Raw genomic sequence first — 15,761 nt, 5'->3', positions numbered from 1 at the left:
ATCTTAGATCATGGGCTCTTTGGAGTAGAAGCCATATCCTGTGCTCTATGTATATGCAAACCTACCCCTGGTGAAGCATTAGCTGAATTTTGTACGACAACTAACCCAGTTAAATAAAACTTGTGAAAATTGGGGGAAATACAACCAGACAAACAAGACTTTTCTGAATACAAAAAAAACTGAAATCTCCCAAAACTAAATTCAAATATAACATTCATTTTTGTCAGAACAACATGTAAACACAGAACACAAACTTGAGTGTAATTTTTTCTACATACATTAGTCAGTTCTGAAAACTATAATTAAGAACATTCTAATTGTTTTATATTAGTGATTTTCTAAATCTAGCCCCCAAAAGCTGTTATGTATAAAGTCTCAATATTTTGGAGATAATAATAATATGCTTTTTTCAATGTCTAATTTAACCAATTTGCTTTAGCTTTCTATGCTTCACAAAAGCTACAATAAGAAAAGTTGACAGGTGAGATTTTATTATTTCTTCAAGACAAATACTAAAATCCTTGGAGCAAGAGTATATTAAATGAACTTATTACAAATTCCAAAGACAAAATTTCTTTATATAAATATTTTCATTTATAAACTCAAGAGCATTCACAATCCAAATGTTAATGAGAAAGTCTTTTCATATTCATTTCTGTGCAATTTACATATTCATTCTTCAAAACTATACTAGAATGTGAAGATATATTTTTTATTATGTACTTTTAACAACTTTATTATAATACACATTTCAGAAAAAATTCTTTATCTGCAAAGCACCAACTTAATATTGCTATACTACAATAAGGTTTCTACTGCTCAGTATTTACGAAAAATAATGCTACAACTATTAATTCCATTTGGGGAAAAAAAAACTGATTCAAGAACTAAAAGTAAAAATCATGATCAACAATTCTATTTCAGTTTTCCATTTATAAAGTCTCCTACATGGGCTTTAACCATTCACACTTGTAAGCAACTGTCCATAAGGTAACATTCTAGTTATATTCTACTTTTCTGTTGGACAGGTAGATACCTACCTATAAAAAAAGTACACCTATTTATGCCTACCTCTAAAATTACAATCAGAAATACCCAAATACCTTAATAAGCAACCTAAAATGCCTAATAGCTAACTGACATAATGCCTGGAAGCTACCATCAAAGAGGCTCCAAAAGCCATCTATATAAGGAGGCAATCCACAACTTCCTTCACCTACTTCCTGGCTATATGCCTAGAGAATACTGTAATGACAGCAAGCCAGGCAACTAGGTTATCGGCAGAGGCAAACTCAAATAAATCTCTGCATTCTAAACAAAATATCAAGTCATAAAACTAACCTCTAAAGGATTACTATTAATGAACACTAAGAAGCACCTCTCTGATTTTGTCACTGGGGGGAAAAAAAGGGCCATAGTACCAAACATCATCTGATTTACCTCCCAATTCATAACAATGCCAAACAAGGACAGAAGAAAAGAAGGATGGATTCAAGCATCAATTCTCACTACCCTTGGGAGGGAGGACAAATATGCCATAAGAAGTTCAGAAACAAAAACTCCAGCCCGGGCAACATGGTAAAACCCTGTCTCTAATACCAAAAAAAAAAAAAAAAAAAAAAATCAGCCAGGCACGATGGCATGCACCTGTAGTTCCAGGTACTCAGGAAGCTGAAGTGGGAGGATCATTTGAGCCTAGGAGGTGAAGGCTGCAGTGAGCCGAGATCGCGCCAAGGCACTCCAGCTAGGATGACAAAGTGAGACCCTGTCTCAAAAGAAAAAAAAGGAAGGAAAAGAAAAAGAAACAAGCGAAAACTAATTTATGGTGATAGAGATTAGAGGTTAGAATAGTGGTTACTTCTGTAGGGAGAAATTAATAGGAGGGAGCACAAGGCACCTTTAATCAGTGAAGAAAAACATTCTACATCTCAATCTGGGTATTTCATTTAAAATAGGCTCTAATCAGGGAAAATGTTTGCATTCCACAATTCTCATGTCTGTGCTATTTTTACATCCTCTTCTCCCTAGGTGTAACCCAGTACCTCCCCGTACCTGGGAGTTACCTAGGTATACTTATGTGTATAAATTCACTGAGTCGTACTTAAGATTTGTGCACTTCACTGTATGTAAGTTATACCTAAATAAAATACTTAAAAACCAGTAACCAATTAATAGCTAAATCTAAAAACTTTTTCTCAATTCTCATCCTTCTTTATCAATCTCCATCATATTGTTAATCATAGAACATCAATATTCCCTAAATGAAACTCTTTCCCTTTTGAAGATCCACAAGGCTTTGTTAGGATGTTTTTTCCAGCATTTTCTGTAGTGTCATATTAATTCTCTCTAAATATTAATTCAATATTTATCTTTTTTCTTTTTTTTTTGGAGACTGAGTCTCACTCTGTTGCCCAGGTGGGGATGCAGTGGCATGATCCTGGCTTACTGCAACCTCCGCCTCTCAAGTTTAAGTGATTCTCCTGCCTCAGCCTCCCAAGTAGCTGGCATTACAGGTGCATGCCACCATGCCTGGCTAATTTTTGTATTTTCAGTAGAGACGGGATATTTCATCATATGGGCCAAGCTGGTCTCGAATTCCTGACCTCAGGCGATCTCCCTGCCTCAGCCTCCCACAGTGCTGGGATTACAGGCATGAGCCAATGCACCCAGCTAATTCAGTATTTATCAAGTGCTTATGTATGAGACACGAATTAGGCACCCTCCAATATATATTCCCAATCTCTCTCTCTCTCTCTCTCTCACACACACACACACACACACACACACACACACACACACACACCCCAAACCACATTCCCTAAACTGGATTCAAGCCACTCTGTTAGCTGGTATCAAACTGTACTTGCTGTTTTAATTCCTATCACTTACTTATGGGAATATTCTTCTCAAGCATTTTCTGTTTTCGGCTATCCTTTACGGTTCAGTTCAATTTCTCTATTATTCTTTCTCTATACCCCTATAGGACTTACTATCTGTAACTGCACTGTCCAATACAGTAACTTTATGTGGCTACTGAATACCTGAAGTCTGGCTAGTCTGAATTGAGATGTGCTTTAAGTATGTAATACTAACAGATTTTGAAGACTTAATATGGTTAAAAAAAAGAAAAAATGTAAAATAGTTCGATCATGTTTATATGATGAAATAATAGTATTTTAGATATGCTGGGTTAAACAAAAATCCATTAATAAAATTTCACCTATTTATTTTTATTTTTTGATGTGGCTATAGAAAATCTAAAATTGCATTTGTGACTCAACTTATATTTCTATTGAGCAGTGCTGACCTATACAATCTATTTATAAATGCCCACAAATTACCTTTTTCTTTTTCTTAAACTGATAAATACAAATTCTATATATTTATGGTGTACAACACATTTTGAAATACAGATAAATTATGCAATGGCTAAATCTAGCTAATTAACATATGCATTACCTCACACAGTTATATTTTGTGGTGAGAACACTTAAAATGTACTCTCCTAGCAACTTTCAAGTACGCAACATTAACTATAATCACTATGTCCCACAAATTATCTCTTAACATATAATGTCATCTTCCCAATGAGTGCCAGAATTCAACATTAAGCTTTTCTCTTTAATGAATTAAATATTATTATATTAGGAATTACTAATAGTAACTAGATAAGTTTTAAGTGCCCATTTAATTTTAATATCCCTTTAAGATTTTTAACAAGGAAGCATAAGGCATTTCAAAGTGTTAAAATATTAAAAAAAGTTGTTTTCAGATAGCTATAAATTATACAATTTATTTGTCGTCTATATTTTACCTATATCCAATTCTAAGTCAAATGTCCCACCAGCAAGGATAGATAGCATGATTAAACCTGTAGCAATCCAAATCCCATAAAGTATTAGTTCTGATTAAGCCTGATTTTTTTCATGTTAGTCACTCAGTAAAGAAAAGGGCAGCATCCATTTTGGTCAACATCATTGTACCAATGTCCAGCAGCCAAGACAAAGAGCCTTTATATGGTGGTATGAATAGACAATGTGAGCAATACGACACCACTTGAAATAAGGGTAGGGAGAAAAATGTTTTTATAATGCTAAGTTTTAAAACTAGGAGATAAAACTTACAAATTGTGTAACAACTAGCTAAAAGGATATATATATATGTAAGAAGAAGGAACAGAAAGGTCTCCTCTCTAGACCTTTCTCAAGATATACCTAGGTTCAAACTTGGCTGCTCCACTATTAAGTGGATGTGTTTCCTCACATGTAAAGTGGAATATATACATCACAGGATTATTAAAAGAATATAGTAGATGCTTAACATCATCTGTCTTTAATACTAATAATTATATAATGATAATAAAATTATGGGTGACTTCCCCTCCTTCACTTTCCAAATTGCTGTAAATATTTTTCAAGCATAAACGAAAACCTTACAATTTCATACTAGTACCCCACCTCAAATCATTTTTACTAGAACCCCACCTAAAATCATTTTTACTAGCTGTCTTTGACAAATTTGCTTATAAGCTTAAAATCTGTGTGTGTGCTAGAAGGCGGCTGGTGGTAGAAGGAAAATTAAAGAGGGGGAACTGATAACTTTAACACCATACAAGCACAGACATATACAAAACAAAGTGTGGAGAGGAAAACAGCAAAAGGAAATGCTGTTTGGGCAATTCCTAACTCAGACTATCCAATGAAAAGATTATATTCCACCCTCCTCAATCTAGCTACCTACCAGCCACTCCTCACTCTCATCTTGGGTTTATATGTACAGTACAAATACGCATAGCCACTCACCTTCTTCTCTCTACTAATGGTCACCACATGGCCTCACAGTCAAAAATTGAAAGGAGAGTGAAGAAATTCACGATGTTGTAACAAAGACAAACCAATGCACTGGTTGGGAAATAACTTCATTAAAATGTACTCATTCCCAAGTGCATCTACTCATCTGCTGACAGTGCTGGGAATGCATTCCTGAAATATTTAACCTGGTTATAAGATTCTGCTGCTAGAATCAGAGAAGGCACACTTTGATGCCTACCTCTCACTTCCTCTATAACAACCTTGTCTTCATAGGCATGGCTTAAAATGGGACATTAGCAAAAGTATACAACTCCAAATCACTCACAGGTGAAAATTTCAAGTTAATGTAGAAAGAATAATTAAACAATGGTAATAATAACTATTACTACTCTAACAGCTAACACTTACTTTACTCAGCATTGTGTGCCAGAAAGCTAAGGACTTTATATGAATTATGTAATACCAACCCTAAATCTCTTTGAAGATGGTAATTACTAATTCCACTTGCCTAGTGCTCACATAGCTAAATCTGAACCCTGCCAATTTTATTTCAAGGCTTATATTTTTAAACCTTATCACATCCTGCCTCTTTATATATGCATAATTGCAATTGTGATTCTATGTATGTGTGTGTCTGTGTGTAAAGTATTTAGTGAGTTAGTAGTAAACAAAAGGCAATTAATTCCAACTCTGTGAAGGCTTTTATCCACCTTCACAAACCAACAATAAATTGGGAATTACCCCTCTCCTCCTCAATAAGTGGTGCTCTGAAAGTACTAGTTTTACAGTCATACATCACTTAAGCATGGATGTACATTCTGAGAGATGCGTTCTTAGGCAATTTGGTCACTGTGCAAACATCACGAAGTGTACTCAAACAAACCTAGATGGTAGAGCCTACTTACACACCTAGGCTACTTGGTATAGCCTGTTGTTCCTAGTCTACAACACGCTCCTGTAAAGCATGTTATTGTACTGAATACCATATACAATTGTAACATAACTGTTAAGTATTTGTGTATCTAAACATAGAACATAAAATACAGTAAAAATACAGTATTATAATCTTACGGGACCACCATCATAAATGCAGTCCACTATTGACCAGAAAACATCATTATGCTGCACATGACTGTACTTAATATCTTCCTCAAGAAACTAATGAAAGATACTTGTAAGTAAAATATTAATCTTTTCAAAAAATTAGATAAGTAATTGATAGACTACAGGTAAACATGCTTTGTAAAGTGTAAAGAATTTTAATCTTAACACTTTATTAGGTATTTTTTATTTTCAATTGTCTCTTTGGCTCAAAACATACTTATGTTTCTAGAGTTTGTACAAAGTCTTTTTTATCTGAGTAAGGGTCTCACTCTGTCACCCAGGCTAGAGTGTGGTGGCATGGTATCTCTGCTCACTGAAGCCTCCGCCTCCCGGGTTCAAGTGATTCTCCTGCCTCAACCTCCCAAGTAGCTGGGACTACAGGCATGTGCCACCACGCCCAGCTAATTTTTGTATTTTTGGTAGAGACAGGGTTTCATCATGTTGGCCAGGCTGGTCTCAAACTCCTGACCTCAAGTGATCCACCCACCTCGGCCTCCCAAAGTGCTGGGATTACAGGTGTGAGCCTCCACACCCGGCCTGTATAAAGTCTTTTAAAAGCTGTATTTTCAACTTAAAAAAAAGACATACCAAAAGCCTTAACACATAAAATCTGCATTCATCACTCTAACCCAACTTCAATTCTACCAAAATCTAGGCTAAGAGAATTAAGTTTCAAGGAACACATCACTTATCTTTATTTTTACTTAAAAAATCTCAGTTCTAAGGATTCCAAATGAAATGGGAAGACTACAGCTAGCAGACAGAAGCGGTAGGGCCAAGATTAGCAGAAGGAGAGGAGAAAGAAAATCTCTCAGAAACGCTAACCTTAATCCAGTCTCACTTTCCCTCAACCAAGAGAAGAGTGCACTGCTGCTGCTTCTGCCCTGGCAGGCTCCTCCTCCTCTTACTCTTGAAATCCTCTGCTTTTTTCCTCCTGGAAAGTTACTCTCACAGGGCTTTCTGTTTTTCTTCCTGACATCTCTCAATTGTCAAAGGATTTCTTATCTTGAAATTAAAAGAATAAAAATATACTAACTTTCCATTATCACGTAAGAGTTCCCAGGAAGTTCAAAAAGGATAGTAACTCCTGCCAGGCACCGTGGCTCATGCCTGTAATCCCAGCACTTTGGGAGGCCAAGGCGGGTGAATCACCTGAGGTCAGGAGTTCGAGACCAGCCTGGCCAACATGGTAAAACCTCATCTCTACTAAAAATAAAAACATTAGCCAGGCGTGGTGGCGGGCACCCATAATCCCAGCTACTTGAGAGGCTGAGGCAGGAGAATCACTTGAACCTGAGGCGGAGGTTGCAGTGAGCCAACATTACACCACTCCACCCCCGCCTGGGCAACATACTGAGACTCCAACCCCCAACCAAAAACAAAGAAAAAGAAAGGATAGTAACTCCATGGTTCAACTTGGCAGATCTGCAAAAAAAAATTAGAATGCAGCAACTAAGGCCTTAGAGATGAGAAAACACCTTTTTCATGGGAACTTCGTCTCCCTGAAGAAAGACAGAATTTAATTTAGAGTTCTACTACCCTCTGGGTCTCCTGTGATCTCCATGTTTGTTTCTTAAGGGGAAGAGGAGAAATCTTTTAGCCAACCAGCAGGGTGAGCTAGTGCTACCATCAGTTCCATGATTCTCAAATCTCCCAAAACTCAATGGTGTAAATGGCTTGCACTATTAACAGTAGCTATTTATTTCCCTCTAATAAACCTGAATCAAAAACACCACTTCTAGAACTGTTTCAGTCAATGCTATACCTGACAACTTTACTCAATATTTACAGATTCTCCATTTACGAAATAGACATTCTCTCTACCAGAAAGATGAATACTAAGTGTAAATAAAAGCTCATTTGAATATGTATCCATAGTATTACAGTGTCCACTCTTCATTTTCTTGTTTTATTTTACAAGGTTACTAATTTAAAACATTTAGAAAACACTTTAAAAAAATGGCTAAAACAAGCGCTCTCTAAAATCAGGGTTAGATAACATGCCAATTTCTCTATTTGCTGCAAATTACAATCGTCTTAAGACCTGACTGAAAAGCCTTCCCACAAGAATAAGAGTCACTTTTCCTTCCAGAATCACATCCTAAGAAAATGGTCTACATAAGTAACACTGAAAAACAGTACTCAGGATGACAGAAAAAAATGGACCTGACCTTTCTCTAGATTGCAGATATCCCACCACTTCTATTCTCCTTGAAACTTTTTCTCCTCCTGCTACCCATTAACAGTCTCAATTCAACCAAAACACTCTTATAACTTGAATGACAAATTAAAACTGGAAAATGTTTAAGGTTTGCAGGTGACAGACCACTTTATAACTACAAATAATCTGAAAGTGACTCTTAATTTTCACAAAATGAAAGTGTAAGTAAATCCACTCACATAATGTTGAAAATTATAAAACAGCTTATCAACTTACAAAAATCAGTAATTTAAAAGCACTTTATATGACCCATAAAAACTTTTAAGACCTTTAAACAATTTAACTTTTTGCTAAATCTGTCATTCAAAGAAGTTAAAGATCACTATAGGGTCCCATCATAAATCACTGTTACTACTTGTTCAATTTCCTAACAGACCTTAGAGATACCACTCAGTAGAAGCAGTAGTCTTAAAGTTGTTTTAAAGAAAAGGAACATTCTGAGCGGCACATTCGTTTATTCAACCAAAACACTATTACAAAATGAAAGACACCATTATTTTCAGCACTGATCTCATTTCTTTTCCTAATAACTGGCAATAACAGCAGTTATTTCAAACTTTCAAAGAAATTTATCAAGTGCCTGGTTGTTGTTTTTTAATTTTTCAATTTCTGGGTCAAGACTGCTTTGGAAAACCTTAAAATTCAAAAGCAACATTGCTCTGAAACTATCTGATATTTCTGTATTTTGTACCTGATTTTGTTTCACTGAAAGTCACTTTAAAAACTAAGTTACCACATAATATGAAAGTTTTTTGTTTTTTGTTTTGAGACGTAGTCTCGCTGTGTCGCCGGACTGGAGTGCAGTGGCAGGATCTCAGCTCACCGCAACCTCCACCTCCTGGGTTCAAGTGATTCTCCTGCCTCAGCCTCCCGCGTAGCTGGGACTATAGGCGCACGCAACCACGCCCAGCTGATTTTTACATTTTTAGTAGAGACGGGGTTTCACCATGTTAGCCAGAATGGTCTCCATCTCTTGATCTCGTGATCTGCCCGCCTCAGCCTCCCAAAGTGCTGGGATTACAGGCGTGAGCCACCGTGCCCGGCCAATATGAAAGTTTTTAACTTATTGTCACAGAAGTTCTCATGAACCTAATAATATTTAATTAACAAGTATTCCCAATAACACTCTCTTGTTTTTTTTAACCGTTATTAGTTGTAGATATTCACCTTCTCATCCCAGCAATATGACAAATACAAACAGCAATGGGTAGAGGCTGAAAGGCAATTTTCCATTATGCCATTAACTTAATCATCTCTGGTCCTCAATATATTGTAAAAGAGGAGGGTAAGAGCAGTTGTTCTTTGATATGCCTTCCACTGTAAAACTTTATGATCCAGGAATACATTTGCTAATGTTAATGCATCTCCTATTCATTAATACAAGACTGTTCTGTATTAGAAGAAAAGCTAAAAAAAGAGAAAATATAAATCTGAAAAGAACAAGGAAATGAAAGTTAACTAATGTTGAAAAATTCAAATTTCAATTTGAACACAGAGATCTAAACAGTGATCTAATGTGTTTAAATATCCCTCCAATCGAGGAATTCTGTTAATGGCCAACACAAAACATTAGGTGTTTCAAAATTTTGTACTTCATGAGTTAATACCAACACAAAGTATGATATAATTGCAGTATAACTTTAATTTGTTAGAAACTGTAAGACTTTTAAAAGCAATACATACCACTGCATTAATACTAATCAAGCTTTATGTTTCACCAATTAAAATGTCTAAGCTAGATTACAGCCTTATTATAAAAACGAGGTTTTTCTTAGCAAGCCTAGCAAAATGTAATATTACTGACATCAAGTTCCCTAGATACTTACACATGCCACTGAAGGCAAACAGCCAGGTTTCCTTTCTTTGAGAAACTTTAGTTGTCTATTTTTTGAAATGTTTTCCTTCTCATGGGACCAAAAAATGTTTACAACTAAAGCAAACTACTGCAGGGAGGGAATACACAATTAAAACAAATCTACAATCCAGATGCAATAAGCGTGGAATTAGTCAGGACTGGACAGGATAGTCGGTGGTGTTGTGATACTTCTGTTGAAATTATTAACAAGACAAGACCATCATTCGCCCCCAATTATGTTTATCCCCTCGTTGAGTTTGATGATCACACAAAATCTGAAGTCTAAATATAAACTTTTTATATTCAAAGTCAATATTCAAGAAAACTTTTCCACTAATGTTGCTAAACCATAGATGGATCCCAACAAGAGTTGTCTGTAGAAGTCTCGTAACAAGTAACCTTTAGCTCCACCACCTAAGTTTCCAATCACTGAGAAGAGTCTGGGACAACTCATCTTCAGGTTCACGGGAGAAGTGGAGCACACCTGCTTTCCTCTGGCAGAGTAACTTCCCAGGGACACAAAGGCCAGAGAATCAGACCTGGAGAGGCAAAAAGCTTTAGCTGGACACCCACCAAGCCCCTGGCAACCCAAACACTTCGAGCGATTTACCTCTTGCTGTTACTTCCCAGGCACCTAGCCGCATAAGATCTTGCAGGACGGGGGAAGGGGAGGCCTATGCGGTCCTGTCCCAATTAAGGGGAGGGGTGTACACAGTTAATGCCAGAGCCAGCGTTTCTGGCCACAACCGAGCAGCCTCAACGAGAGGGGTTGGTGACTGCTCTCGGCCCGCCCCGTTACTCAGTGCATTGCAATGGCGACCGCCAGGCTCCCCAAGCCGCCTGATCCCGGCCCCTTCCCCCTACTGCTCACTGGCTGCTCGGCTTCATGTGACTAAACAAAACCCCCAAGTCTAGTGCCCAGCTCAGCCCCTTTGTGTCCGCTACCGGATCCTCCGACGCCGCAGCGGAAAGCCCCCCCCCCCATCCCCCTGCCGAGTCCCGCCCCGCGGCGGCGGCCGCCGCTCACCTCAGGCTCCGTGGCCCCCAGCGACCACCGCGGCCGCCGCCTCCCCGAACCCGGGGCCCGGGCTCCTTGTGTAGCACCAACTCCGCCTCCTCGGCCGCCGCCGCCATCTTAGCCTGTGCGGCAAAATGCGTCCTTTTGGATGGCTGGGACCCAGCCTAGGGCGTAGCTCCCCGGGCCCGAGAGCCGGAGGCCGGGTCCCCCAAGTTCTTCCGCCACCCTCAGTCCCGCCGCTGCCACAGCCCAGAGGCCCGAAACCCACTCGGGTCCCAGCGAATCTGACCAAATAACCCCTGAAACTCACAGTTTGGTGCCGTGTGCGTCAAACCGGGGCGACGTTGGGAGCGCGCGGCGTCCCCGCGTCACACGCCGCTCTGTACGCTACTCGGCTCCAGCGGCCCCCCTCCGCTCCCCGCTTTTCGCCTCCAGCCCCGGTTCCCACGGCGCAGGCGCGCTGCTTTCCCGCCTCTGCCGGGCTGCGGGCCGCGGGGGTGGCCAGCGAGGAGCTCCCGGGAAGCTTCGCGCTGGTGGAGCGTCTGGGCCAATTAGACAAACGGGGGCAGCGGAAACAGTGCACCACTGTTCTCGGGTGCCAGAAACCAAACAAGGTCACCTCCCCCAGCGCTGACCTAATCACTCCCAAGGAGGTTCCCGCCCCAAAGTAGGCACGCTCCAAATATGGTGGTGCCCAAACTCTGCAAGACCCAAGCATTAGGCATGCCTAGGCCCTTTAAGGTGGAACAGGCCCAGGTTTGAGTTCCACGATAACGAGCGTGCAAAAATCTCTGTTATTTTCCTCCTGTTGAGGAAAACAGCCGAATAATGCAATATTTGCCAATCACAACTGTGGAGTAATGGCGAGGGAAGGTTTTAGGATCTTAAGGGGGCAGATTGTTGGGAGTTGCTTGATGGCCAGGCAAAGCATCAAGTGTGACATCTCAGTTACCCGGACAGCCTGCCCTGAAAGGTGGCCGAGGTTTGCTCCAGTTTGACTCTCTGAGGATACTCTCTCCCTGCATTACTGAAAGTGTCATGGTTCTACGAATTAAAATTATATAAGAAGCATGTGAGATGCTGGTTAACCCTTCAGAGAATCAGTCCCGAGAGAGTTCTGGAAATTTTCATTTTTAACAAGGCTTCACCACAGGATCCTGGGGGCAGAGAAACACTGAGTGGGCTATTCTTTTGGTTTTCGACTGAGCCAACGAGAAACTGCTAACATGTTTAAGATTAACCAAGAGTTCTTGAGAAATCTACTGGTCCCGCCTTAATTATTTGGCTTCTCTGAACCTCTGTTTACTCATTTAAAAATTTAAAAATAAAAAAGTTTTCCTTAGTTGTATAGCTGTCATTACTGTGGCCCTCCAAACCCTCAAGATGTTATTGACATTCAGAAGAATATACCATAACTGCATTTATTTGACAAGAATGAGAAACATTTTCTTTCCTATGGAATGATGCCTTCAGCAACAGCAAACGTAGATTCCAAACAACAAATATTTGACTAAACACATTAATTGCTTCATACTTAATAGCTAACACTTTTGAGTGCTTACTGTGTACCAGGCATTATTCTAACTTGTTCGATTTCATTGTAACCCAATGAGACAAAGAGAAGTAAGGTGATTTTCTCAAAGTCATACAGTTCTTTGGGCTCTTTAAAATGCAAATCTCCCTTCTTCATTTACACAAATGTGTAAACAATAAAATATAAATACGTATATATTTGCAGTCAATGGGGGAGGGGTGAACTTTGGATCATTTCATTTGCAGAATCCATTAAAATTGGACATTCTCAGGTTACTATTGGACTTACAATAAAATATGCACTATGGAAATTCTTACATTATATCACTGTAAAAGCAGTTACTAAGAAAATAACTGTCATTAATGTATACCACTGACTAATGTGCAGACAAATCACACAAGCAAATAGAATCACTCAGAACTCAGCCATGATCAGGAACTTGTCTCACTAATGAAGCTATTTTTTACACTAGAACTCAGCAACTGAAGTGTAATACTGTGGAAGTCATAATAGCAGTAAAAGTAATCATAGTAATTATAATAGTAGAAGTAGTAATAGTTGATGAAACGCTGTACAGAATGATCTCAAAAGCTTCTATGAATGGGAGAAAATATAATGACAGAAAGCTTGAATAAGGTAATGCAAAAAGAAAAAAAAATACACGTGAGGTCTCTGTCTAGCTGCAGATGTGGGTCTCTGTTCTGCAGGTTGGGGATTGTAAAAGTTATTAAGAATAAGGCCTACTTTAAGAGATATCAAGTGAAATTTAGAAGACGACGAGAGGGTAAAACTGATTACTATGCTCAGAAACACTTGGTGATACAGGATAAAAATGAATACAACACACCCAAATATAGGATGATAGTTCATGTAACAAACAGAGATATCATTTGTCAGATTGCTTATGCCCGTACACAGGGGGATATGATAGTCTGCACAGCATATGTACACAAACTGCCAAAATATGGTGTGAAGGTTGACCTGACAAATTATGCTGCAGCGTATTGTACTGGCCTGCTGCTGGACCGCAGGCTTCTCAATAGGTTTGGCATGGACAAGATCTATGAAGGCCAAGTGGAGGCAACTGGCGATGACTACAATGTGGTAAGCATTGATGGTCAGCCAGGTGCCTGCCTTTACCTGCAATTAGGATGCAGGCCTTGCCAGAACTACTACTGGCAGTAAAGTTGTTGGCACTCTGAAGGGAGCTGTGCATGGAGGCTTGTCTGTCCCTCACCGTACTAAATGATTCCCTGGTTATGATAATGAAAGGAAGAAATTTAATGCAGAAGTATACAGGAAGCACATCATGGGCCACAATGTTGCAGATTACATGTGCTACTTAATGGAAGAAGATGAAGATGATTACAAGAAGCAGTTCTCTCAATACATAAAGAACAGGGTAACTCCAGACATGATGGAGGAGATGTATAAGAAAGCTCATGCTGCTATACGAGAGAGTCCAGTCTGTGAAAAGAAGCCCAAGAAAGAAGTTAAAAAGAAGAGGTGCAACCGTCCCAAAATGTCCCTTGCTCAGAAGAAAGATTGGGTAGCTCAAAAGAAGGCAAGCTTCCTCAGAGCTCAGGAGCGGGCTGCTGAGAGCTAAACCAAACAATTTTCTATGAGGATTTTTCAGATAAAGACAATAAACTTATGGACAGAAAAAAAAATACAGGCAACTGGAAAAATCCAAAGACCAGTTATGTGGCTCAGTGCCAAAATATTTAAGGAAATCGCAGTTGAGAATGAAAGTCAAGATGTGGAAAACAGTTTGGGAGAAAATTCATAACACATTGTGAATAAAATGATGCTCCAATGAATACACCTGGTAAATGTTTTAAAGAAAGAAAAAGCAAGATGCTGCTACTGGTTTTTGTTGCTGTTGTTGTTTTTAAACTTTTATTTTAGGTTCAGGAGTGCATATGCAGGTTTGTTATATAGGTAAACTCATGTCACTGGGGTTTTGTACAGATTATCTCATGACCCAGGTACTTAGCCTTGTACCCAGTAGTTATTTTTTTCTGATCCTCTCCCTCCTCCCACCTTCCACTCTCAGGTGGGCCCTAGTGTGTGTTGTTCCCTCCCTTGTGTCCCTGTGTTCTCATCATTTTTCTCCCACTTCTAAGTAAGAACATGCAGCATTTGGTTTTCTATTCCTGAATTAGTTTGCTAAGAATAATGGCCTCCAGCTCCATCTATGTTCCAGCAAAGGACATGATCTCATTCTTTTTATGGCTTCATAGTATTCTGTGGTATATATATACCACATTTTCTTTATCCAGTCTACCACTAATGGGCATTTAGGTTGATTCCAAGTCTTGGCTATTGTGAGGGATACTTCAGTGAGCGTACACACGCATGTGTCTTTATGGTAGAACGATTTATATTCCTTTGGGTATGTACCTAGTAATAGGATTGCTGGGTTGAATGGTAGTTCTGTTTTCAGCTCTTTGAGAAATTGCCACACCGCTTTTCACAACAGTTGAACCAATTTACACTCCCACCAACAGCCTATTAGTGTTCTCTTTTCTCTGCAACCTCACCAGCATCTGTTATTTTTTGACTTTTTAATAATGTGGCTACTGTTAATATGTTAAAATCTGATCATATTAACACAGTGTATGAATCCATTAGTTATTACCAGATTACCAGTGAATGGAATTACCTGATAAAAAACATAAAGTGGCCAGGCGCGGTGGCTCACGCCTGTAATCCCAGCGCTTTGGGAGGCCGAGGAGGGCAGATCACGAGGTCAGGAGATCGAGACCATTCTGGCTAACATGGTGAAATCCCGTCTCTACTAAAAATAGAAAAAATTAGCCAGGAGTGGTGGCAGGCGCCTGTAGTCCCAGCTACTCAGGAGGCTGAGGCAGGAGAATGGCGTGAACCCGGGAGGTGGAGCTTGCAGTGAGCCGAGATCGCGCCACTGCACTCCAGCCTGGGTGACAGAGCAAGACTCCATCTCAAAAAAAAGAAAAAAAAAAAAAAAAACAAACGTAAAGTAAGTTGTGGTCTCAAATGACTTGCTCAAAAAGAAAATGCAGTTCAGTGTTGGATAAAAACAAATAATTCTCCTCATTCCAATGCTTCATAATTCTAAGCAAAAAGAAAGAAATGAAACATTAATCTACTAATAATAAAGTCAAATCAAGTTTGGATTTTGCTCAGTATCCCACTAGTTCTGGATCAACCTCTTAATACCAAAACTGTAAAGCAAG

General features: G+C 39.2%; 1 protein-coding gene and 1 pseudogene across 12 annotated transcripts in view; one reads left to right on the top strand and one right to left on the bottom strand.

Moving 5' to 3' along the window:
- ZNF644 (zinc finger protein 644) overlaps positions 1-11,416 on the bottom strand; it is a 108,907-nt gene extending 97,491 nt beyond the window's left edge. For 2 of the 12 annotated variants that reach the window (XM_058439588.1, XM_058439593.1), the window contains exons 1-2: positions 11,320-11,416; positions 9,304-10,530 (exon numbers count right to left, since the gene is read on the bottom strand). The gene's annotated coding sequence lies outside the window, so the exon portion shown is untranslated. Of the gene's footprint in view, positions 1-9,303; positions 10,531-10,601; positions 10,991-11,018 lie in introns of those variants that run through there. The other 10 variants (XM_032155385.2, XM_032155394.2, XM_058439589.1 and 7 more) reach the window with 9 other exon arrangements.
- Positions 11,417-13,242: 1,826 nt separating this feature from the next.
- Positions 13,243-14,149, top strand: LOC116468385 (large ribosomal subunit protein uL18-like; annotated as a pseudogene).
- Positions 14,150-15,761: the final 1,612 nt, after the last annotated feature.

Source organism: Hylobates moloch, unplaced genomic scaffold, assembly GCF_009828535.3.
Source record: "Hylobates moloch isolate HMO894 unplaced genomic scaffold, HMol_V3 SCAFFOLD_5, whole genome shotgun sequence".
In the NCBI taxonomy this organism is placed as follows: Eukaryota; Metazoa; Chordata; class Mammalia; order Primates; family Hylobatidae; genus Hylobates; species Hylobates moloch.
The sequence above is the reverse complement of the archived record's forward strand: the minus strand, read 5'-3'. Positions and strand labels throughout refer to the sequence as shown.